Source organism: Lagopus leucura, unplaced genomic scaffold (assembly GCF_019238085.1).
Source record: "Lagopus leucura isolate 7727_CA_CO unplaced genomic scaffold, USGS_WTPT01 Super-Scaffold_100004, whole genome shotgun sequence".
Lineage (NCBI taxonomy): Eukaryota > Metazoa > Chordata > Aves > Galliformes > Phasianidae > Lagopus > Lagopus leucura.
Window position 1 is genome coordinate 18136161 of NW_024962264.1, and position 24078 is coordinate 18160238.

The window sequence follows — 24078 nt, forward strand, 5'->3', positions numbered from 1 at the left end:
CATCTGTGACTCTTGAGGGGAAAAAAAACTGACAGATTTACAAGCTGAGTGGCTGGTTATATGTTCTGATTTTTTTCCATGCCGAAACATTAATAGATTGCACGCTTGATATTAGGCCCTAAGCATACAAACAGAAGCATTTTTTTTTTTTTTTTTTTTCAAAGATGCTGAGTTTCCAAATGGTTACCAGGATTTAAGTGATGCAGGAGTTGATTAGCAGCTGTTCAGACCTGAAATGCTACTATTTATGTTAGTAAATACGTTCTGAAAGGTTAAGCATAGGCAGGTAAAATACGAACAAAATATTTGCATGAGGCATGACTCTTCCATTCATATCACATATCCCTAAACTATTATGCATTTTTTTGGAAATATCCTCTTTTGCCCATTGAGGACTTATTTGCATAGGAAGCTTTTGATTTCCAGTACTCTTTGTCCTTTGAAATAGGAGAAAGGGAGCAAGAAAAGGAATGAAAATAAGAGTAATTTTCAAACAGGGAAAACTGGAACTCTCCCAAATTCTGAAACTTTGTATTTTTCAGTGTCTCATAATTTAAAAAATGGTTTGTTTGTCTGATTGTGACACAATAAATATCTCCTTCTGTGTATGGTCAAAACACGCATTTTAAGTGGGATGGCGCTTTCCTTCCCTCAAATTCCCCAAAAATTTGGTGTTTGGATTATGGTTTATAGGAAGTTTTTTCCTTTGTTGGCTGTGGAGTTGTTAGTCTGGCCTCTTTACTGTGTGTGGTGAAAGGATTTAACTAGTTGCTATGTTCAGGAATTTTTCTCATCCCTCCACTTTCGGAGAGAAAGTCTGGTGAATGCTGCGTAGACACTGGTGAAGATAGTCCTGATCTAGTTGTTCTGGCACATATGTGAGAAGTCAATTATGCAAATGAGGCATTCCAAGAATAAGTGATTAATTTGACAGCATTCATATGATGAGTCTCAGTGAGGGAAAGCTGATGTCATAATGTTAGAAATGCTTTATTTAATCATGATGAATCTTGGATAAGTGTTTTCTAGTTCCACTAACTTAAATGCATTACGAAAGTAATGTGATGTTACAGAAAAGTTCATCTGTGCAAAGCTAAAGGTAATCTGTACGAAGCTTCAGCTCGTTCGCTATAGTGTAAGTTGTTAACAAGGCTGGAAGAGTTTTATCTGCATTTCTGAAGAGACAAATTCTACCACTTTTTTATATAGCATAGGGGAAGATGAATTGTTAACCGGCAGTGAAGTTTGACAGATAGATATCCTCTTGAAAGTGTTTTCTCTCCACTGAAAAATAGCACCGATGGTATCTTCTTTCTCTTCACAGCTACCTGCGGTCTATAATTGTGCTTTAGTCATTTGTTTTTATTACAATGTGGATGTGCTTTACCTATATACTGTACAACCGTACTACATCTTGATTTAAAACTGTGTATCATAATTTCTTTCCATTTGGGGTTTGATATTCTTAATATTGCCTAGGAATATGGTTTGAGAGGAAGGATGAAATCTGTTTTATGAAAATGTTTGGTCTCAAAATAATCTCTAGAGTGCAGACTGACTGACTGACTAGTTGATCTCCAGAGGTTCCTTCCAACCTCAGAAGTAAAGGAAAAAAAATATGATAGAAATATCTCAGTTACAGTATTAATCATGTCTATGAAGTATTGTATTCTTGCATCTATCTTTGCAAAAGCAGTGGTCAGGTAGAACTTTGCATACATGCTTCATGAAAACGTTTAACAGCTGTTGAATTAAAGCATCTGGGTGCAGATACATGTCTCTAGGGCTAGTACTAACCTTTGGATTTGGGGATATTTCTAAGTATTGAATGCTGTATCATTGACTCAGATGACTATAAATTTCCTCTGTCAGTTTTTATGGATTAGAAAGCTCTAGAGAAGAAATAGAATATGCTGAACAGGTAAGTAAAGCTGCATTGTTCTGCAATCAAAAAACTGCAAATCTCTAGGAAGGTTGTGTTGATATGAGGTGGTCATTTGAGACTACGTGAATAGGATCAACAGGTGGACATTTGCTAAAAGCAGGGGATAAAATTTTAGAGCATTCAGTTACATACTATATTTCTGTATTATTTTTAAAAGAATATTTTTTGTTATAGGCAAAACAAAAGAACAATACTACAGACAACGTTTGCTCAAACTACAGCTGTGACAGGAAGGTAAGTCAACCACAAGCAATAGCCTTCACTCAGTTGTAACACTTTTGCACAAAATCCCACAAATCTTCATTTTTTTAATAGGTAGTTGAATTTTGGCTTGAATGAACCATGAAGAGCCTTCGTGTACTTGAGAGTAGGGAAATGGGATTTTCATCCCACGTTATTCTCCTGTGTGGCACTGGCTTGGCCGTTGCCACCCACAGAGCATTTCAGTGCTCTGCTGATAAAGTTTGAAGAGGAATCCCCCAAAGTTTTGGTTAGTCCATTTAATAAATCACATACAACAAAAAAGAATATTCCCTTAAGCCAAAGGGAAGTGATAAAAAGTGAAGTATGTGGGTTCATCTGGTCAGAGTCTCATAAAAATGTGTTTATTCTTTGTTTTACATACCCTCTCTGTGTTGATATGATATAATTCTCTATAAAGGTAGGAATACTGTGCATACACAACTATGAGTTTGTATGAGATATAGTGAATATCCCATGAGAGAGAACAAGACATAATTTAAAGTTGGAACAAGAAGTGATTTATGAAGGTCATTGTCTAACTGATTCAGATACTTTCCATATGTTGTAGAAACACATTTCTGTATGGTATGCCTGTAATGTGTAGTAAATTCATTTCTACAAAAGTGTCCTCCTTTAAAATGTTTTGGTTTAAAAATGGTGTCTTTTATCTCATCTCTGATATCTCAGTTTACTTTTATTGAAAGTATACTTTAACATGGCAGATTTTGAGATGACTACTAAGTTTGGTTGATAATAAACCTGTGGTACTTCTGATGCTAAAACATCCTATTGCACCACATTTGTAGCTTTACTTCTGTATCATGCTTAGGTGATACATAGTATGCCCTGTGTCCTGCTTGAAGCCATAAGGGAACTGACCAAGTAAGAAAGGAACAGATGTTTTTTTTCTTACCAACTGCAGCAACTTATAATTCTGTATCTCATTTTATTTTAGAAATTGCTTGAAGATGCAACTACTTATAGTTAAGCTATGTGATGGGAACATGATCATTAAGAATACATCATTGTTTGAGGCATTAAAATATTCAATTTAATTTACTATAACGTATAAAATACTTTTATTGCAGGAAACTTTATTTTACTGGTTGCTTAGTAAGTGAAGGGACACTTATTAATCAAATAAATCAACACCACCCATGGCAGCTTGCCCCTGACATATTTACTGAGGAGAGATAGATTAAAAAAAAGGCATGAGGAAAAAATTATCTGGTGTGTTCTCTGCCTTCCTGCTTGCAATCTTCTAGAATGTATTCATTATTCAGCAGTATTCACCAAACAGCATCTGCTGAATAGTTTAGCTTGTAGCTTGTTCAGAAGCAATTTGTAAAAAGTATCAAAATATACTTTAAATGGAGAGTATTTTTCACTAGTTGGGGGGAACCGCTTTTTTTGTTCTTTGTCTTTGATCCCTTACTCAAAGTGTCCATGGCTCACAAACGAGGCACCAAAGCATTACGAGGATACAAATCAGTAGCAGTGTGAATCACCTATGGTATTCCTGTAGTTTGACTTTGGACTCTCCATAATGACTTCCACTGACTTCAGTGGCATTCAGAAAAAAACGTAAAACCTATTTTTCACCACAAGCATCTGAGAGTACCACTTTAAAACACATTAGGCACATTTTCTGTACCCATTTTTTTACAGATCTTTGCTTCAGTGACTGTCTCCCATTAAACATTTTGCTAGAGTATCTGTTGAAAGTGAATGTGAAGAAGATAGAAACCCACCTGAAACTAATCAAGGATTTGAACAGATAGAATTAAGAAATAGTGTTTTCCTGTAACTTAAGGTCTAGGTTTTTAGGTATTTTTCCCCATCTTTCTATTTTGTAAGTGTTCTAGCTGTGGAGCTGCATAAGAAAGCACGAACCAAGATCATCAGTACCAAAATCTTGCTTTGGAAATGTTTAAATATTTTCAGAAAGATAAGATGTGCTAAAAAAAAAAATATATATATATAATATATATATATATATATATAAAATATATATTTATTATATGTGTATATATATAATATATATATATATATATAAATTATTATTCTCTTCCTGGATTAATTTAAGCAGAAATACACATGCAACTTGAACAAGAAGTGCATTTTTTTTTTTTTTTTTGTCTTTGTTTGCCTCCTTGGTGTGCAGCCATGATGTTGCTCCTTGCTCAGTAGGCTAGTATGAATGTACTGATGAGTATCACGGTAGCAGGACAGCCTCTGTTGTGTTCCTGCATACTCTTAATGCATCCACGCCACACTGTTCTGCAGACTTCCATGCAGCATGATCTTACTGCTGGGAGGGGTGAACAAGTGTGTTTGTAAACCTTTAACGTCTGCTATGACCATGAGTGATTTGCTGGATATGCTCATCAGTAGGTAGGGCAGTTAGTTCCTCCCACTATCACTAGCAAGCTGCTGTTGCTGATTCTCTGAGAATTGTTAATGTGTCTTTTTGGGCTTGAGAAAAGTTGATTTAGATGAATTGGTATTTTTCTCATGGCCTAAAGGGAAGGACAGACTACTCTTCCCAAAGCAGCTGTGAAAGCAGCCTTGTAGGATACAAGGCAAATTTGCTGAACGGGTTTTCCGTTACTCATTCTCATTTTTACGTTTTCAGAGAATGAAATTTATTCATGAGCAGGAGACTGAAGAATTGTGTATGCTTATTCTACTCTCAGTGAAAATGAGAGGAGAGTGGATAGAATACTGGTTATCTGAGCAGGAGTTAATTTTGGATTACTGTCATATATTACTCTATTACACTTTTTTATGGAGAAGCAGAAACAAGTCAGTGTTTGCATTCAGGCACCAGCCTGCTGACCATACATTCAAGATCAGTGAGTGTGTCAGTTGGCAAATTCTGAACAAGTCCACAGTTGCTGCTTCCAAGTTTTTGTGGGTGCTTAAAGTAGCTCATCATCAGCTACTTCCTGCTGCTCGTAGAATGGCTGGAAATTTTTTCTCACTCTATTATTCTCTCTCATAACGTCAATCAGTTCCACTTCCTTATTTTCATTGAGTGATACAGCTAATGAAATGGGGGAATTCTACATCACAGCACTTGGGTGAGCCTCTTCTGGAATCATTCCTAGGCAAAGACTGCTCTTCTCATCACTAGTCTGGGCTTACCTTTTGCCTGATGCTCTACCTAGCTTTCCTCTTTTCAGAGGACATAAGCAGTCACTGTTTTTTTCTGATTCAGTAATGGGTCATCTTCACTGAGTTTATTTAGGTCCTCAACAGGAATGAAAGTGGAAAGCAAATTTGTCCTCAGCATGATTATTTTTCTTGAAGGTTCTCTGTTTACTCGTGAAACTGGTAGCTAAGCCTGAGGCAGAATAGCCAGAGATTGGAATTAAAGTTTTCCTTTCCTGGAGTACAGTTTGCGTTTAAGTGGTATGCAGCAGAATTTTCTCCAAGAGTGTGTGAAAGATATGTAATGTGGCCTTTTCTCATGGTGTTTGCTTGTGTATCATCAGCTGTTTACTAGATTTTGGTTTCAAAATCTTTATTAATCACAATAGTCTGAGAAAAGGAACAAACATCTTGTATTTAAAATTTAGAACAGGCTTTATAGCACTGATGCTTAGGCAGGGGTGGAAGGGGGGTGTGGGAATAGTAATTATTTGCATACCTCTGCTTTGGCAGTTAGTTCATGGAATGGTAAAATCGTTGAAGTTGGACAGGCCCACAAGAGGTAGGCTGTTTCAATCGCTTGCTTATATGGGTATTGTTGATACATTCACAAGGAAAGCTCTTACTTGGATATACACACTCGGGAAGCAAATGTCTATTGCCCCTCATCCACAGCAGGTGGCGCTGTGGATGCACTCAGTATTTGATAATCCTGTGGTTTTACATCGCAGGCTCTGAGCAGCCCGTGGAAGATGCCCTGCTAACATCTCTGTCCTCTGACACCAGTTGTATAAAAGCAGACCGATAGCCTAGAAAACAAAGGACATAGGGTGTGAAGCAAGAAAGGAATTTTTGGAATCACTTAAATTAGGTAGGTTTCTCTTTAAGGCACTCTCTGTTTCTCTTTAACGCATGAGCTTCTAGCACAATTCCCAAATCGGGAGGGAGCGTTGATCTGCCAGTGGGGACAAAGGCACTACAGAGGGACCTAGATAGGCTGGATCAATGGACCAAGGTAAACCACATGAATTTCAGTAGGGCCAAGTGTTGGGTCCTGCATTTTTGGTCACAACAGCCCCAGGCAACTCTACAGTCTTGGGGAGGAGTGGCTGGAAAGCTCTTTAGTGGAAAGGGACCTTGGTGTACTGATAAAGAGTTGGCTGAATATGAGCCAGCAGTGTGCCCAGGTGGCTAAGAAGGCCAATGGTATCCTGGCTTGGATCAGGAATGGTGTTGTGAGCAGGACTAGGGAAATCATCCTGCCCCTGTACTTGGCACTGGTGAGGCCTCACCTCGAGAACTTTGTTCAGTTTTGGGCACCTCAGTACAGAAAGGACATGGAGGTGCTGGAGCAGATCCAAAGGAGGCCAACAGGGCTTGTGAAGGGCTTGGAGAATATGGCCTATGAGGAGAGACTGAAGGAACTGGGGCTGTTCAGTCTGGGGAGAGGTGGCTGAGGAGAGACATTATTGCTCTTTTCTAGTATCTGAAAGGTGCTTACAGTGAGAACAGGGTTGGTCTCTTCTCACTGGTGACAGGACGAGGGGAAATGGCCTCAAGTTGTGCTAGGGTAAGTTTAGGTTGGATATCAGGAAACGCTTCTTTACAGAAAGGGTTGTGAAGCACTGGAATGGACTCCTCAGGGAGGTGGCTGAATTGCCATCACTGGATGTATTTAAGAACCATTTGGATGTGGTGCTCAGGGATGTGATTTAGTGGAGGGTTGTTAGAGTTACAGTAGTATGCTGAAGTTGTAGTTGGACTTGACGATCTTTAAGGTCTCTTCCAACCTAAGCTACTCTGATTCTATGAATGCTGTAGTCTTCCACTGCTTGGTATGGCCATGATTCAGGGGAAGGTGTGACCGCTGTTCAAAACTTCCTATTCTTAGTAGGAAGTGCTTTCCAGAACCGGGAACTGCGTACATAACAAATGCATTTAAATATAGCAAAAATATATATTAACGTGAATGAAATCAGCGTATAGAAAAAGCTGGTTCACAGATAAGCAGAAGCAGTGATGATTTTCATGCAAAAAAAAGAAAAAAATTGTATTAAATTATAGTTAGACTTCTGATGCTTTTTATCTTTTACAGGAAATATGTTTCAGTCCACAGCAGGATTTCATAGTTCTAACTTTTTGGTTTAATGCTGCAAAAGCATGACTTTAATTTGTCCTACCTAACAGAACATGAGGATTTCAGCGGTGATTTTATACTTATGCTCACCGCCTGCTCTAGTGGCTGAAACAGTCAATGCTAATATTTAAAATTGTAATGCACAATTTGGAGCATTAGTAATGTAGACCTTATGGGCTTTGGCTTCCCGTGAAGGTAATGGAGAAAGTAGATGTGGCCACTGAACTAGGGAAAGCGGGGAGGTTGTAAATATGAAGATACCAAGCATGAAGTGTCATATATCATTAGCCATAATAGTAAGTGGGATTCCAGGCAAACTGTAAGTCTTGCACTGATTTTTCTTGGTAATGAAAATATGAAAACAATGCTAGAAAAAAATTTGTCTAGCTATGTTTTGCAAGTATATGTGCAAATAGATATTGTGTATTTTTAAGAGATTTTTACTTGTGGTTTACCTTTGATTTCTGTAACTAATGCTGATTTTTGGTCTAATAGTCATGACAGAAGAATATAGGATAGAGACTGTGTGATAGAAATGAGTACTATGTACTAAGGGACTTTCTACTTAAGGGTGGCAGAGCTTAATTTTTGTAGTGATGGGCAACAAAGCTGAATTCAGGAGCATCTCAAACTGTCATAGAATTCTTGTCTGCCAAAAGCTGTATCACTCTTCTTTTTTTCCTAGCATTATGCAATTGCTTCTGCCTGAGCAGCCTTCATCCATTGATGGCTGTTACAAATTCATCTTCATGAAATCTGAGCAGAAAGGTTTCTTATTTGTCAGTCACATTTTCAAGATTTGATTCGTATGGCACACTCGCTCTTGTTTATATGTAGACTGAGCACACACAATTTTTGTATCTCACTTAGAAGTAATGGTCCTGTATACTCATTATTTGAAATAGGGGCAACCTGGTGTTGTGACACTGGACAGTACTGAAGGGAGATGATCTGGATGATCTTCCATTTTCCTGGCCGTATTGTGTTTGTGTTAATGAGCCTGCCAATCTGTTGAAAATAAGTTGTTTTCCCTTGAGAGAAAAAACAGTGAATAACTTGTGTTTTGTTTTTCCTATTTTCAAGAAAATGCAATTTCTAATGTTGTCTAACCTAGAAATACTGGGCTTGACTTTCTCCTGTCTCTACTCTGTATGGCTATTACCCTTTGTGCTATGAGGTTTTATTATATCAATATGTCAGAAACAGTGGCCTTTAAGAACTATTTGTCGAACAAGTAGATGAGGGATAAATCTTCTCTGTTAACTTTGAACTTAGCTCCTGCTCAACCTCACACAGAGCCATGTTGTTGAATTAATGGCATAAATACAGTTATGGAATATACAATCCCCAAAACTGAGTTCAAACAAAGATAATACTGATAAGTTGGTAATACATTTACCAGGTTAAATAATCCTTTGTACTACCACTGAAAGGAATAGGAGTGGAAAAAAAAAAAAAAATTCTATCTGAGCCCATTTTGTGTTATCAGCATATACTGCCAGTCAAAAATCACTTTAGTATACAGAAGGTTCTTAGAATAAGTGTTAATAAACCCTGTACCAAGTAACAAGTAGTATACTATGATGTACAGCTGAAACTTCAAGCCCACCACGAATCCCAGAAGCACACATTCCCAAAACAAATGCATTCCAGCAAATGCCAAACAAAAATAACTTTTAAGCATGTCTTTGTAGTGAAGCAAAATACTAGCCCTCTGGTATTGCAACAATTATGCAGGAGAAAGTAAATAGGCATCATAATCTCCAACTTCTTATGAAGACCCAGGCAATAACCATCATGCCTAGGTAGTGGCAAGAAGAACAAGATTATTTTCATCTTTTGTATGTGACAAATTCCTCTGTTTTCCAGATTAAATGAAATAAAGCCCTCTATTGCATCTGGTATAATAAAGTTGTGCCACTATCCCCTTCATTCCAGATGAAGCAATCAGAATTGAACACTTCTCCCTTACAGCTGCTGCTGCTTCTTTTGATCAAAATTGCTCTGTTCTTAGTAACTGTAAATCTGAAGGAGGAAGTGTTTTTAGGAGATGGAATAGACACGCATCACCCTCTTTGGTAAGCGTTCAAGGCTTTCTATACTCTGGTGTTTGCAAAAAACCCTCTGCATATTTCAAGGTCTCAGATGTTTTTCCTTATTAAAGGGATTTTCCACAGCAAAATCTACGAGTATATCATGCATATTATTCAAACCAAATGAATTGACAGTAAGAGTTCAAACAAAGCAAAAGCAATTTTTTTTTTTTTTTTTTAAATCTTAACAGAGCTCACATTACCAGGCTCTGTTTTGAGCACAGTCTAATAAATAAATAACACAAACTATTAGGGCACCAGAGGTTTTTAGGAAGTGGAAAGCATCCGTCCTGTCTGAGATGTCGGTCCTGCAGAATTTGTTCCACTATCAAATTATCTGGGAAAGCAAGTCTATTAGGATTCTTTCAAACTAGATAACTGTTTTATTAAGACAGTTTCCTTTTTGGTTGAATAACATTATGTATATTATTTCAATAGAAGTTAACCTAAAACATTCTGGTGAGATGCATTCAGATCAAGTGCTGGTACACAGGCTGCATTCCCAAATAACTCTATTCTTCCAAACAGTTTGTGGCTGTGACACTTGCTTTTACTCAAGTGCTTTTTCTGGATCTGAGATTAAGGGTACATAATATGAGCTGAAGGAAGATAGAATCACAATTTGGCAGCAGCTTGGACAGAGGAAGATGAGAAGAAAGCAGTTCATATAGTCTTACAGATTTGCATTGGGTAGCTTGGATTTCAGAAGGTCCCAACTCAGAAGGAAATTTAATATACCTTGTCATATCTTCACCCAAGTATCCATATCACTTTATATAAAGCATTATATATACATTATATATAATGATACTTATTAATATTAATTAATATTAATATTATTGTCAATTATTAATAATTGTTTATTGTATATAAAGCATTTACATAAAGCATTTCAGTCTGAGCAGGAGATGAAATTGTAACAGGAAAATAGCAATGTTTGAAGATCGTATAGCATTAGGAACATAAGCAGCTGTTATGTTCCTCATTGATTTGTGTATGAGAAGAACTTTTCCCACAGTCTTGTACAGTGTAACCTGGGAAAAAAAGTTTCTGTGGCATCAGACCTGATAATCCCTTTGGTCTCAAGAATATGATTATTATAAATTTCTTTTTGAGTCGGTAGGATCAGGTGTTCTTCACTTCGTTGCCATTTACCCATTGGCTTTCTTGGCTGTTGCTGGTCATTAAAATATTCCCCTTCCGTATGTAATTATTGGGATACCAACTCTCCAGTCCAATGCATTTGTTTAAATGCTGTTCTCTTATAACCTGGTAGTTTTTGGACAACCTAGGGTGATGTGGAAGGAAGCTGAACACTTGTTAACAGATCCTGCTTCACCCTCTCATCTACCATACAATTGTTTGAAGAATTAGCCCACTAGCTATAGCTCGATAGAAATATACAAACACAGTTTGGAAGAGACAACACAGTTCTAAGCTTTTATTAAAAATGTAGGCCATGGAATGCAAGAAAGCATCAGATATTTTGTAACAAAATCTCCCTCTGATTTGAATGGATTGCTGTAGGAAGTCACAGATTGTTACTTTCCTCCATTTTGTGCTCAAGTTGAGCTTCTCCAAAAGCACTTCTTCCCTGTGACATATCTGAGGTTTTACAGCCAACCTATTTTTTTTTTTTTTTTTTTTTCAGAAACTTTCAGAGACTTTCAGTCTCCCCTCTTTTCTCTTTCAGCAATGAAAGTAGGTGGCTCTGAAGGTAATGCCTCCTATTTTATTTCCACAGAAACTACAATAGATAAGAAGAGCATAATAGCACTATTTGATAGAGCAAATTCTCAGTTACAAATCATTATTTTTTCAACACAGTTGTCATCATGCTGCACTCATACAAAACTACACTCAGCTGAAGTGAACCCGCTGTTGTCCCTGCTGAAACACACCACCCGCTGCCTCACTGTGCTCACATCCACTATTTGGTCTCTGTAAACATTCACTGAATGTCAGAGGGTGCAGTTTTTTCTGAAGTGAGGAATTCAGTGACCATTCAAAGGTCGTTAATTATAAGCCTTCTCCTTGATCAGTTTCCTGGGATGCAAAGTCATATAACTACAGAGGGCTATTGTGTACATAGAAGGCCACACAGATGCATAAAATTGCAGCTGATCTGAGCTGACTTTGAGCATTCCATCTTTACAGTGACATTTTGACTAAAACAGAAAAAAGGAGTGTTTCGTATTAGCAGAAGGAACTCCTGCTCTGGTCTGAGGGGGAAAAATAAGTAGCCTTCACATAATGTTATACTGAATGTAAAAAGCAGAATGACTTATCCATTTCTGATTTGAAGTTGCATCTGATTGTAAATGTTTTGCTTGAAATCTTCATTGTGATGATTATTCTGAAAAAAAAACTCGCTTTGGGGATTTTGAATTTTTGATTAATCTGAAGTGTTTAAATTATAACATCTGCTTCTGATGTTGTGGGCCAACATAATAAAGTGGGAGGCATTATTTTTCAAGCAGTCCTTGTAATTATCTCTGGCTTTGACATGAGGCAGCTTTGAAATTCCTCCTATTATAAATAGTTCTACTACTTTGAAGCTTGGGTGCTCCTTTGACAGGCTATGCACCTCCTTCTGTACCTGTCTGTTCTGTATAATGTTGTCCGATTTCTTCTAATTTTGCTTCTTGCCATGTTACTATCTTCACTATGAAGTATCTTCATCTAGGTGCATAAAATAACTTTGATGATGAAGAGTTTGGGAAAACATGCATCCAATATTTTTCCTGGAAATTTACCTAACGTAAAGTGAGACTAGCAACATAGATAGAAGATACCACGTTACCTCAGAGATCTAGGCTAGTTTACATAATTCAGTGTTTTGTTTCTGTCAGTGTTCAACGTTCAGTACTTCTGGAGAAGGTAGAAAACAAAACAGTGTGGTAGGAAACATTTATTGAAATCTAAATCTATGTTTATATCTCAGTGTAATTTGGGGTAGTGAAGTCAGCAAAGGAGAGAGTTGTGGAGACTGCACTAGGGATGATAGTTTATAGAGACAGAAGGTGAGATAAAGGTTTCTGGAGAAATTTAGGCTCTGAGGAGCCCCAAACTCAAAAGGAATACACAGAACTTGTTCTAATGCTGCTTAACTGAATACCTCATTTTGACTGCTGTGGTCTGTCACCTGGCAAATGGTACATTTCGTCTTTTACTGGAGCAGACAAATACACTTTGGAGAAGTTGAGTAAAATAATAAGTTATCTCATTAAAAGGAATCTTTGAGGTGTTATCTTACTGATAGTTTTCTTTTTAACTTTGTGACCTTGCATGATATTTTAGAAACTGCCCAGTTCTATTTCCAAATTAAGAAATATGCTCACCTTCTTTCTATTTAGGAAATGGGTAGTGAATCTACCTCAGCGATTAGCACTGATTTCAGTGATTATGCTGTCATTGTCTTGGCTCTTGTGCTGCTTTGAATGTGTAAGGCACTGAGGGGAGTTCACTAGTTTTCTGGAAGTCAAAGGTCACAACTCAGAAAGATGAAAATAATTTGGCAAGTCAGGTCTGGATCCAGACTCTGTGAAGGCTAAATAGAGTTCTTTGAGTTGAAGTCTAGGCTCTGACAGAGAACAGGACACAAGCCAAGAGTAAATCTGCTGAGTGCAATGGGACAAGGGTTATAAAAAAGGAGGAGAAGTGAGAGAAGATTTAAGATATTTTCATTTGCGTAAAACAATACAATTATTTCTTGAAGTGATTAGATGTATTGTTTTCATGCAGAATGGATGCTCATTTTCTCAGTTTCTTCATCTTCATGACTACAAAAAGTCTGTTTCATCCCAGATTTTACTCCTCTATTAAAAAATCTGCCTTATTGTGGATGAGTCTTGTGAATCTGGATGTTTAATATATTTAACGTAGTGCAAGAAGAACAATGCAGCTTATTTCATAATAGCAATTTTAAAATCTATTTCTAATTCATTTATCCTACCACAAAGCATTTTAACTATTTTAGAATAATAAGATAATATTTTAGATTAATGGAAAGACAATGATTACTTTTTTTTTTTAATTTATAAAATAGGTGGAGTCTAAGCCCAAGCACATTTAGTAACATATATGCTTAAATATATGAACGTGAATTCTTTTTTGTCTTCAGTATTTATATAATATATATAATATATACATAATATATATGTTTTGCTTACTTAAGCATAAAGAAAGGCTATGCAAGAAGAAGCTAGATTAGCATTATTATGTCAGTGTAAGTAACGTAAGGTACTTTTTTCATTTTTTTTCTTCTCAATATAATGCCTCTTATATAACTAACATGAAGAAATTTTAAAGGAAATACATAACTATCAATTTATTCATTCTTGTGTATATCATGCCTTTTGTAAGTTTCACATTACAACCTTTGTGTAAGGTAAACATACACTCACCAGATTTGCAAGAACGCAGACCTTTACGACTACCTTTGATCTACTGAACACTCAAGTGGTTCCTGTAGAAATAAAGTATTTGCTGGCAAAGCCTGGAAAATACATATTTTATGTCTGCAAAAGGGGAAAGATGACCTAAAATGGTAACTGACAATAATCTTCAGCATTTTTGGTCCCTTTAAATCATTTATTCTCTAATCCAATCCTAATCCATGACAACCATTTTCTCTTAATGTCTCTTCTCCCTTGCCTTGGAAATGGAGTTGTGTACATGAGTTATAAAATAGCTAAATGTTTAGGATTGAGTCTTGGTTTCATCTGGGATGAAATTGTTTTCTTCAGAGTGCCTGTTATGATGCCATGTTTTGGTTCTAGGAGAAAACAGTGTCGGTAACACACTGATGTTTATAGTTGCCTCTAAGTAGTGTTGTACAGAGCCAAGGCCGTTCCTATGAGTCGGGATGAGTTTCTCAGCTCATACTTTGAAGGGGTTAAGATGGGGCAGAATTAGGACATCCGACTTAAACTGGCCAAAGGGATATTCCATACCATATGATATCATGCAAAAGGAGTTTTGTAGGGGGTAGAAGTTCATTTCACTGTCTTTTGCTGCTTGGGAGGGAAAGCTGGGAATTGACTGGGCAGCGATGAGCAATTGCTTGAGCATCACTTGTTATATACATTCATGTATACAAATGTCATAACTATTATCCTTTTTCTCTTTGTATATAGTTTTATTTCAACCCACAAGTTTTGCTTTATTTTTTCCTTTTGATTTGCTCCCCCATTCCACTGGGAAGGGAGGGAACGGGCAAACAATGTTGTGGTGCTGAGCCATCTGCCAGGTTAAAAACAACAGATTACTGTAACATCACTGCAAAATTTCATCATAGATGTTTCCAGTGTATTTATTGAAGGAATAACTGGCTTTAAAACCAAATGGTGTATAACATTTTTAATAACAATAGCTGTTAACAATATCTTATTTTTCAGTTTACATTCCTGGCATTTGAGTTGCTTATCAGTATTTTATGTTTCCATACAAAATTACCAGCTATTTCTAATTGGGGTCTATTACAGTTCCATCATAAAAAGATCTACATTCCATAACAGATGTAATCCATACCAAGACTCAGCCTTCCCACAACAGCGTTCAGTTATGAGATAGATACTAAAAAAATAACATACTAACAATTTGAAAGTCATGCTGTTGTTTTCTATTCGCGTGGATTTATAACTGATCTCTAGTGATTAGATATCATGGAATCATAAAATAGTTCAGGTTGGAGAGAACCTTAAATGTAATCTATTCCATTAATGAATCCTGTGGTTAGAATGCCAAGGAGTTGCCTCCCTTTTATAAGGAGTAAAATATCAGTGATTTACACATGTGCTTTTGAGGGATCAGAGTTAAATCTGTTCCTTTCCCTCCTTGCTATTTCAAAACAAATTCCTGCTTGCTTCTACTCTAGAACGAGCAGCATTGTTCAAGATTTAATAAGAAAAAAATTACATGACAGCACAGTTGAAAGATTTTAGAATAGTTCTGCGGGTAGTTATATACATACTCTGTTTGCACTGCCACCTTTCTCTGACTTCTTACTCTTAGGGGTGCACCAACCTCGAGCTTGGAAGAAGTGCTTTTTAAGTGTCAACCAGCTCTTATGGTTCCCCTTACTTTCAAGCTCTCCAGCCTATGGGATACATCCAAGTAGGTCTTTGAAGAAGTCAAAGCTGGCTTATCTGAAGTCCAGGGTAGCAATTCTACCTATTGCTTTCCTTCTTCCACATAAGATCTTGAACTCCACCATCTTGTTGATCTCTGCATCCTGAGTGTTCCCCAGTCATCACATCCCTAACCAGCCCTTCTTTGTTAGTATAAAAAAAAAGGTTAAGTAGCATACCCCTCATTAGCTCCTCCACCACCTGTGTCAGAAAGTTATCAGTGCATTGCAGGAACCACCTGGACTTTCTGTGCCTTCTTTTACTGTTACAGTGTTTCAAATAAAGAAATAAAAAAATTAGTGTTATCAAGACAGCAAAGTAATCTTAGATTTTAACTAGGACTCAACAAATGAAATTCTTATGTCAGAAGAGCTTTTTGGATTTTTGTCACAAACATCCATAGGAAACTGACTGTGTGGCAGGGAACATGAGTCTGTGAAAAAAGAGTGGTTTCTCCACCGTGCCACAGGTGATGTTTCAGTGGTCTAATCTGAGGGTTATTACTTTGCCAGGAGGAAAGCTTGACCTCATTCAAGCATTCTTAGTTTTCTCTCTTTCTTTTTCTATTGCTTTGTATTTCTGCACACTTGCTACCAGTTTTTTTAATCCAGAATCTGCTTGAGTTCTGGACCTGCTATGAGAAAAACATGTAGGCAGGGACATTCATTGGGGAGAAATTTTCCAAGGCAAATAAATGGAGAGGTAGGCAGTGTGTAACAGGAAGAAAATGCTTCTAAGAGGAGTAGATGGAGACAAAATGCAATAGGAATAATGATATGTTGTATGTAGCCTTCAGCCCAGGGATATCCCTGGCTATTTGATATAGACTGCTGTAGGCTTTGTAGAAGAAAGTGCAGGTTTGTCTCAGTGGCTGAAGACAAATGAAAGACTAGAACTGAAGAGTTTTCAGAAATAAGGAAAGAAAGATAGCTTATAAGTTGGCTTGAGGTAACTACTACCTACACATGCAGAGAAAACAGAACATCACACCATAGAAGAGATAGCTGAGTAGTAAAACCTCATTACCTGTGAGTCTGCTCATGGTTTCTAATGTACTGGCAGTTACTGGAAATGTTATTGGGACACAGTAGCCAGCACAAAAGAATAAGGAAGGCACGGAGTAGCAAACATATTTTTTGAAAAGTATTTGAAAATCCCCCATAAATGTCTTCATAAACATCAAAATTTACCCTAGTTTTGCAGGTGAAAGAAGTATTCGAAGCGACTCAAATATGATTTGGTTTTGGTCGTAACATCTAAAGAGCAAAGGAAACAGAGGGTTTCTCAGTCTAGCCAGAGGAGGAAGAGTTGTCTTCGTTCTCTTTTTGCCAAATAACTCACAGGGTAAGGAATGCTTTGAAGATATTTTCTCCTACAAGTGTGATGTAACTAGCAAGCTGAAGTAGGACTGACCAGATTACAAACAACCAACAGAGAAAGCGTGGTTACTAGAGGGTAGGAGTTGTGTGACCTCTCCCAGCAGGTAACAACACAGATATTGCCTTGCTGTACTGACCTGTTTAACTCTTGTGCTTAAGCTTCTGACACAGTGTGGAATAGCTAACTCCCAGGCTTGCAGGTTTAAATTAGAAAGACAGGGAAAACATCCCAGTCTGAACATTTAAACAGTATCCCAAAACATCTGCAGGATAGTAACCAAGACCCTTTGTGGCACCTTTTGGGTAAGAACAGATCATTTTCAGCTGGTGAGGGAAGACCAGGTGTTCCTCATCTTCTTTAATGACTTTCAGCTGCAGCTAGTGTAGTGAGTGTTGCTGCGTGGGGAGTGGAGCTGCCAGGAGAGTCTTCAGATGCATGCTAGGAGAGGTTGGTTGGTTTTTTGTTTTTGTTTTTTTTACTTTTACTTTTGCTTTTGTTTAATTTTTCTGTTTTTTTTTTTTTTTTTTTAAAGTGATGAGAAAGTGGCTGTTTCTTTTTATGTTATCAAACTGACTTAAGAAGCTCTCTTTAAGACTAATTACAGTAGGATAGCACTAGAAGGTTCTCTATTAACAGAGGCTTAAAACTGGCTTAATCCTTGGCTTTGCTGTATGTTTCTGAAGGCCAAATTCTGTCTTGCATGTGTGTAAATTATTTGAGTCTTTCCAGTATTTAGATGTAACAGAGAGGGGAAGTTAGCCAGACATTACATTTTATTTCCCTTCTAGCCCCATGTTTTGTCATTTTTTGTGATTGACTGGAAAGGGTTTAAAGAGGCTGCATTAATATTTAACTGTGCTGCAACAAATAATTCATGTTTTTAAAGTTTTCTTTCATTTAGGCTGGTCTGGATTTCCCCATCCTAGTTTATTTTTGATTATAGAAATTCATTTTGGTTAAATCATTCCTTTATCGGCAGGATCTGCCCACATTTTGTTAGACTAAATGGCTCCAGAAACCACAGTGTTTTTTCCAATAGCTTTGAATCAAAGTTGCATTAAGGAGAAAAAGGAAAAAAATAAACACACCAAAAAGTTTTGCTGAAATTGGGCTGGATTTTGTTAATAAAGAAACAATTATACTAAGGAGTTTTTAATTTGTAGCTGTGGTGCTGTGCTAGTCACTTAAAGCTTCATCTCAGTTTTGAGAACAGACTATCCTGTTTCTTAGGCTCACCCACTTACAGTTTTGTGTCTGCCCATGATCTGGAAGCTTCCACCTGCTCCATTTGTCCATTTGTGACCCTCTTGATAAACATCAGTTTCCATTGGGTATATTATATTTTTGTTGTTGTTGTTTACGAACCTTTTAGCTTTTGGCGGGTAGAACTACAAGGGTATAAATGAAAAAACCAAGCTTATTTTGTCAAACAGGAAATTTTCTTATGTTGTTGATATGTGTGCTTTTGCTGAATTGCTTCACGTTGATACACGATACAGGTTATAGAACTGATTATTTTAATAATCCTTCACTGGGCTTGTTTGATCTTACTCATAATTGTATATGCCACCAAACTCTGGATGTTGAGGGAGGAGATTGAAATTTGAAGTTACGTGGTTCTAAAATATGGTGACCTTAAGTTTTTTTTTCACACTGAAGTCTATTGCAATTTACTCCAACGATAGGAAGGGCAGTGTAAACTCATTTTAAAGCCATTTTAATTATAGCAGTTTGTCAAAGAAATGATACGAGACCCTAAGGTTAGTGAGGATAAGGATGTTGCATTGAGACAAGGAGATTAGAAAGCTTTTCCCCCTGGCCCCCCCCCCCCCCCCTTTTTTTTTTTCCTTTTTTAAAGTATACCTACAATGTTACAGTCCTGTCTACTGTGACAAGTGGAAAGCTCATGTAAATATGTATAGGGGTATTTTTCAACTCCAGTTGTTTCTGGCAGTAGTTGCATTCAAGTATTATGTGATAGATCTACAGGATTGCATCTCAACTCTTAAGAACAGTCAGATGTCATAAAGTATAGCACCCCTCTCGTTATGTATTTATTACCTTATTTGCTTCTCAAGTGCTTTTCTACTTCTTGGTAATTAAGCATATTGGTTATGTTCTGAAACTTACAAATCTCACGCATTTTACTGCGTTATCGGGTTAGTTCCTCTGTAAGTCTGCATTCCTATTCAACATCCCAGGCATTTCTCATAGTACTGGTCCTAGTTCTTAAATTACAGAATTGTAGAAACATTTTTACAGTTTCATGGGGCCACAGATAAAGTAGTATATCTATTTAAATGATTCTACTCCCTTGTTTTTAACTCTGATTACTGTTTTAGCCAATTAATAAATTAGCTAAATTACTGAACTATGTACTGATTCTTAAAATTTATTCCACACAAAAAAGAAATGACATTAATATGTTTAAGACTGTATCTGTAATGCATTAGTGTAGCAGTAGAGTGAATTCGGGATCCCACCTTTCAAAAATATATCTATAAAGGCTTCAAATTCACTTATCTTTATAGATTTCTGCTTCTGCATGAAATAATCCTTCATACTGCTTAACCTCTAGGGTTGGCACTCAGAGAGAGGGAAATGCTAGATGGAAAGTGTTCAAAAGAACTTTCAAAAAATTGGTTGTCTTGCATATTGCTTGATACAGTCCTCTATCTTTGATTACCCCTTTTAATGTAGATTTCAGGTTGGGATAAGGAATAAAGAATCAGCCTGCTGTACAGTTCATGGTGAATCTGTGATTTGCAAGCATTGGCTCTGCCTTGGGGTAGCAGTGTAATCTCATAGAATATCCTGATTTGGAAGAAATCCACAAGGATCATCAAGTCCAGCTCTTGGCTATTCAGGACCGCTCAAAATTCAAACCATATTTCTAAAAGCGTTGCCCAAATGCTCCTTGAACTCTGGCAGCCTGGGGCTGTGATCTCTGCTCTGGGGAGCCTGTTACACCAGAGGTACTGCCCTCTGGTGAAGTACCTAATACCGCACCCGACCCTCCCCTGACACAACTCCCTGCCGTTCCCTTGAGTCCTGTTGCTGACTCCAGAGAGCAGAGCTCAGCGCTGCCCCTCTGCTCCCTGTGAGGAGCTGCGGCTGCCATGAGGCGTCTGCTTTGAGCTGAGCCAACCCAGAAACATCAGCCTCTCTTGAATGCGTCTTCCCCTTTAAGACTGTTTACCGTCTCTGTAGTCCTCATCTGGAAGCTCTCTAATAGTTCTTCTTACATTCTTACACCTGCACGTAGTGCTCAAGGCGTGGCCACACCAGCACGGAGTGAGACAATGCCCTTGACTGGCTAGCAGCGCTGGGACTAATACACTCTAGATTGTCAACAATGTGACCCACCACTCAGGAGAGAAATTCTATCCTTTTGCAAAACAGTCTTTTGTTGCATTAGCCACATGTAATGCTATGTGAGAAACATGCAGGCTGTGAATTACTTCCTTTGATAGTCTTAGTGTTTCTAAGAAACAGTCTGTTCAGGTGGAGGAAGCAGAAATCCCTGTGTGCAAATGAAGGAAGTTGGATATAAGAATGTTTTTTGTCCCCACAAGCACACAAAGGGTTATGATTTTGCTGGGAGTTGTTTGAAACAGCAGAGTTCCACAGGTGAAAGGTGTCTGAGTCTGAATAGGTAGAATGTGTGTATGGCACCTGTAGAGCATTGCTTTTAACTGTTTTCTAATTTTTTTGAAAGTTCAAACCCAGTACACCTCAATTTTAATGTAGGTGTACCTTTATTTCCTTTGTTTAATTACACAAGTGATGTCTCGGGTCTATACTGCTGCACAATAGAACAACAAATCCTTCCATTTCCTGGACTTACTCCCCTCGATTCAGATATGGGTCTAAAAAACCATGGACCACAGTCACCCTCAAATTTGAACCCTAGGTCAATGTTATGAAATTTGTGTGTATATATGAATTCATACAATTCCATACAGGTGTGTAATTCTGAAACGCTAAGAGGAAGAAAAAGAATCTGCATCTTTAGGCTAGGGTTGGGTATGCCCAGCTGTGATGGGATGAATGCTTACAACTTGTGACATATCTAAGCTATTCAATTAAAATTAGTTTATATGTGCACAGCAAAAAATTTGCAGCTGAGAGTGGACTTCGACTACTGACTACCCTAGGACTCTTGTCAGTCTGATACACAGTTGAGCTTTGCTAGCTAAGACAGAGCTGGCTGTTTTGGGTGCATCTAAAAGATAACTGTCATGGCACAATACTTTGTTGAAATTTCTATCTTATAAGCTCTTAATATTGTATTAATCCTTACAACACTGGTCTCATCCTTGAGATTCAGTGCTCCTTAAATATATCTGGATTTCCCTTCTGGATGTTCATTCTTCCTCTCTTTTGTGAGTAGTTCTTACTGCATGATCAGCCTCTAAGTCACTGCTCTCACTCCTGTGGTGCTTACCCTCATTTTCAGCTCTAAGAGCCACCCATCATGCAGGCTTTTGGTGCGAGACCATATATCATCAGTTTCTTTTGTGTCAGCCATGTGAAAATTATTGGAAATATTTAGAATTAAGTGCTCCAAACAAAGGAGATAAATGGCTTTGTTTTGTATTGTTTTGCTACTATTCATAACCAGTTATCTTCCATCTATGGAAATATTCTTCTAGGACAATCTTGAATGAGTTTTAACAACTGAGTTAGCTGGAAAAGAGCGTTTTTTGATGTTTGCTCTAAATGTGGCCATGAAGAAGACAGATGGAAGAATACATTAAAAAAAAAAAAAAAAAGATAAAAGCAACAGTGCGTGGCAAAGTTTGACCAAATGATTTCCAAGATAGCTAACAGTGACTCTGTGTATTTGATATTTGTAGATTGCAGAGAGGGCAAAAAACTTGAACTTGTAAAAAGGTGCTGAAACTAGAAACAGTGGATTGAAAAATGTTGAAAAATTCTAGAAAAAACATCTGGGGAAAAATATCCAAATTATGAGATGGATGAAACTGTGCAATAGTTTCTCCTGACTAAAGCCTGTCATTTGATGTCTTTCCTTATTTTTAAGTAGGGGTGTCAAAAATATTGTGTATGGAAAAATCTTGCAAAATCAGGGATTTGCTGACTTGATCTGGAGTTTAAAATACGTTAATAGAGTCAGCAGTTAAATAAAAATTTTGTTGTGATGTATTTTACCACTTAAACTGTAGATTTTAGGAGTTCTAGGTTGCATTAACTCCAGGAACAAGCTCAGAGGGATTCTGATTTATACAGAAGTGACTGAATTGTGGGTGAAGTAGGTTTATACCATAAATGTTATTACTGTATTCACACTACAGTCTGCCTGGATTTATGCGGCTGCCTCTCAGAGTGCCTTGGTTAACAAGGGTAGTTCTGTGCCCGTGTGGTTACACTGGTGGGGAACCCAAGATGTATCAGGAATATGTGTATTTCTTTGCATAAATTGGTGGCCTGAAATGACAGTCAGAGTTATGCCTGCTTGTTCTGGTTGAATATTAACAAGATCTGATTGGATAAACAGGTCAATGTAATAATTTGTTGAAAGAAATCTTCTTAGGTGTGATACAGAGGAGTCCCACTCTCCCTCCTCCCCCAGTTTCATTTCACGCATCAAAAAGAAGGTAACTATTCCCCAACAGTGAATGTTTCAAAGATAGTAAGATCATTTTCCTTCATTCATGTGGTATTTGATGACCTAGTTGATCATGGATAGTTGTTCTTAAAGTAATGCCTCCTACTTATTTTCAAGGCAGCTATAACAAATGCAAACAGCACAATAATATTATTTGAAAGAGCAAATTCTCAGCTACAAAAAACCTCTTTTTCAACATAGTCACCGCCATTAGCTATGCTTTTTTTTTTTAATTATTTTTATTATTATTTTTTTTTATACCAGTGACCAACAACAGCCTGCATGCCCTCTACGACTACCTGAAGGGAGGTTGTAGTGAGGTGGGGGTCAGCCTTATCTCTCATGGAACTAGTGGTAGGACTAGAGGGAATGGTTCTGTCAGGGAGATTCATTGGACGTTAGGAAATACAACTTCTCTGAAAGAGTGGTCTGTTTCTTCTGTTTTGTGTGTATGTCTCTAGAAAGGACTTTGGTTCTGGTTATCCAACTTGGCTTTTCTGAAGATCTCAGCATGTGGCATATATTGACATATACTAACTCCCCTACTAATCTGGACGTTAAGAGGTAGTTCCTGCATTTTAGTAAGAAAGATTTATTTACATTTTTAAAAAAACAACAACTCATCTGCAGTTAAAATCTGTAGTGTGAAATTTCTGAAGATTTAGTTCAGAAAAACAGAAGAAAAATAATTAGTTGTCACCACAATAAGAAGATTGACTTTTATAGTAAGGAAAAAAACAGTCTCTGTGTCCACATTCTTTAGGCTATTTTTTCTTTTTTCTCTCACAGGCATGACTTCCATACTACATACCACAAGCAATCCAACCCCAGTAACAAACCACAGTTTGGAATTTATCTAGTTGATTCTCCACTGTCATGTACAATAGGAACAATGTAATAAAAGCTCTAATCTCTATCTGAAATTGGCATCTCTTACTCAAGAATCTTTTTATTTTCCTTTGGACTCCCATTAAAATCAAGTTTGGAGAATAATGAGCTTCAGGAAAAAGCTGGAGGTCGTTCATTGTTTGAATGATACAAACTCTGTCATAATAGGTTGACATGATTCAGTGTGCAGCACTGGTATAAACTTTTTTTTAAAAAAATGCAAATACTTCAGTTGTTTTTTACCACTAGAAGAAGAGATTAATTTACAAATTGTTCATCCTTCCTGTTCATCATTCCAGAACTCCTAGTCCACTTGTCTCTAGCTACTGTGTGCAATTACTGTACAGGCTGCCAGGAAGAGAAACATAATGAAATAGTGTGTTCTTCAATTAATCATGGCAGATCAAATGGAAACTATTAATAAGAAAACATTTCTTAGTTGTTCTTCTCCAGAACACACAAAGTGTGTTTAGGAA

The 24078-nt window shown here is 37.3% G+C and overlaps 1 protein-coding gene across 1 annotated transcript in view; it reads left to right on the top strand.

Annotated features, from left to right (window-relative positions):
* Positions 1-24078, top strand: part of DKK2 (dickkopf WNT signaling pathway inhibitor 2) — a 153929-nt gene that overhangs the window by 22102 nt on the left and 107749 nt on the right. Inside the window, exon 5 of the transcript XR_006179123.1 lies at positions 2120-2179. The gene's annotated coding sequence lies outside the window, so the exon portion shown is untranslated. The remainder of the gene's footprint in view (positions 1-2119; positions 2180-24078) is intronic.